This window comes from Dermacentor variabilis, chromosome 5, assembly GCF_050947875.1.
Source record: "Dermacentor variabilis isolate Ectoservices chromosome 5, ASM5094787v1, whole genome shotgun sequence".
In the NCBI taxonomy this organism is placed as follows: domain Eukaryota; kingdom Metazoa; phylum Arthropoda; class Arachnida; order Ixodida; family Ixodidae; genus Dermacentor; species Dermacentor variabilis.
Genome location: NC_134572.1, coordinates 113,516,134 through 113,519,153, shown reverse-complemented (window position 1 = coordinate 113,519,153; position 3,020 = coordinate 113,516,134).

Below are 3,020 nucleotides of genomic sequence, written 5' to 3'. Positions count from 1 at the left end.
GCCGCGTTGCATGCTACAGAGCAGTCTGTTAGTCCACTGCAAGCAAGGCGCCAGCTTTTACCACCGCATGTGTACAAATCGCCAGCTGACGTCCAACTTGGAGACGGTTTAAGGCGAGGTGAAAAGCTTAAATAAAGATTATTGGCCACAAAAAGCCGTGAATGCGTGATGTCCATTCAAATGAGAAACGTGCAAGGTAGCTTGTTTTTGCTCCACAATTGTTATATGTACCACCCCCTCACGCAATACTCCTTCTGGAGCCTGTGAGTTATATGAAATAAGTAAATAAATCACATAAACATATTATGGGCTCTGACACACCTTGCCTTGCGTTTACATTTCATGTCGACCGCGTAGACGCACGATCATGCACGAAAACACCATCTATAGACGAAACCCATAGCGGAACTCCCTTTAACAGCTTCGTCCTAAACACTGTTGCCGGGAACTCTGGTTTTGCGGTATTTCTTTCGCTTTGAAGCTGTCGCTTTCATTTATAATTTTTTTTGCAGCACAACATCAATATTGTTCAGTCAGGGAAGACGAATCATGAATAATGCATTGTCACTTTCCCACTCACGCTACAAAGCTCCATACCAAGCCAGTCGCTATTGTTCAGTCCAAAAGTGCATTGTGACGTACGCTCAGTAGAGGCCCCCATATCTAAAATAAAATGTCCAAACTTACGCGCGTTCATACACAGCAGTATATGTGATAACGATGTGTGACGGCTTGAAACGTGCTTCTAGCTTGGGAGCCTGCAGGCAGGCACTGTTATGCCCGGTGCCCTATGCCACCTGTCCTCGCTGCTGCGCTAATTCAAATAGCCCTTATGCAAGTTTGACAACAAAATTTCGTGCAGCAGATTAGACTGGGCTCTTTAATACGTTCGAACTGGTAGGTCACTTTTTCTGGGCCCGCAGCCTCGAGCGAATTCCCCACAGTGAACCCAATTTCTAACCACCTTGGTCTCAGATGTCATGGAGTTTGCTTGTCGTACTGGCAACCCCATGTCACAGTCTCAGAAACGGTGCGCTTCTTGATGCCACGATATGAAGGAGTTCAACTCTTAATAAATGTTTAGTGCTCGCATATGATGATGATAATGTGGAAGGGCCTCAAAAATTGTAAGTACAGATAATTGTGGTGGGTCGAGAAAGAAAAGTGCGTGATAATGTAATCAGACGAGGTACAAGGAAACGCTGCACTTAAAGAAATGTTACGAATATTGAATGTTCTATACTGACAAAAACTTGCAATAAATATAAACGGGTTCTAAGCAAAGTGATCTTTAGCATGAGAAACGTTCTGTCATTTAGGTGAAATCTCACACAACAACAAGCAGAGTCCTGTGACTAAAAGTAAAGGCCCAAGGTATACTGGAGAGTAAGATCAAAGTATTTACACTCAAAAAAACTTATGAATCAATATTTCAAGAAATTTACAGCGATCTTGTGGTATTTGACCGCAGGGCCTAAACGCACACACACGCACATGCACACAAACAAAAGAGAAACGCTGGTTACTTGATTTAAACTGCCAACAAAATAAACCAAAGTATTGGATAAACTTATGGCTGTTCCAATATGGCACATAAGGGAGAGCCACGCTGCGAACCAAACCAGCTTTCATCTGGTGATTCATCTTACACCACACTACGCGTAAGAATTTAGAGACAACATATTATGAACATCAAACATAACTCAGATGCAATAATTGTTGCCCCTTCCACTATAGAGGCACAATTGTGCCTATATAAGAAGCACAATTGGGAACAATACTTAAGTATTGTTCCCAACACTCAGTGGCTGATATTTGTAACAAAAAATGGATTGTCTGGCATGTGTTTCTTCATTGTTGATTGCTTCGAAGTATTTTAGTACGTTGCAGTAATTTTCTATGCAGACTTCATGGCATCCCTCATCGCATTCTCAAAAGCCCCTCGGGGTGTTTCAACTATACAGGAAACAATCAGAATTTTTATCAAACTGATTGGCGATGCTTCTTTTTCAGGAAAAAATACCAAGGCGCATGGTGTGCAATCCCGACAGTGATGTTATTCTTATCTTGCTAAGAATAAATAAATAGGAGAACAAAGAATGACTGCCTAACTGAGCAAGCGCCTAAGGGGTATTTGCGCTGTCTCTAGCAACGTGTTGGTCTTTGCGGATCTGCCACGCTATTAACAGAATCTCTCGTGTAAACAAACAATCCCTTCATTCGTTCGCCCGAGATGGAAAGACTATGAGTTACTCACCCACGTTACCGCTGCATCATTCGTTATGGATCTCTTTTGCTTGGTGTCATTTTGTCGGAATCTGCGGTCCTAATGGGATGCAAATGTCTTGGATCAACAATGGCGAGTTGCTGAATGGCGTTCATTTCTAGGATTGCCTGTGTAATAGGGGTCTTCATTTCTTGTTCCTAAGCAGAGTTACTGTTGAAAGATCTGTGGCCCTATATGAAGTGATCTTATAGAGCGGGAGCGATGAAAATCGTGAGGAATGAGCATTGCCCGGAGGGACGCCTTCGACAGAAATAGCTAGTGCTGCTTGTAGGAAGAATACTGCAGCTGTGTATGCCGCGCCATACGCAGCCGAGTATGTATGATCACAGTTGATAATAGTTCGACGCGGGTGGATACGGCGATAGAAAGCGACCACGGCTTACAATGATCGGAACTTCGTCAGCGCACCTGGCGCCGCCACATGCTTTAGTTCGCTCGTGTCACCAATTTACCTTCTGCTACCGTCCGCAGCAGTTCGTGTTGCCATACCACTGTCGTTTATACTCGTTTAAGCAAGTTTCATAACATTGATAATGACACTAGACTGCGTGGAAATGAGCAAGTAGCACAATGCTTACGCATAATAAGACATCTCCCAGGCTGGTTTCTGCGTGAATTCTTCATACATTAATTTCTTTATAGCAATTCGTCTTACGTAACGGACAGGTTTCTCCGTTGGATAGGCATAGAAATGCTTACGCATTTAAAACAGACTGTCGAGGCAGTAAAGAGC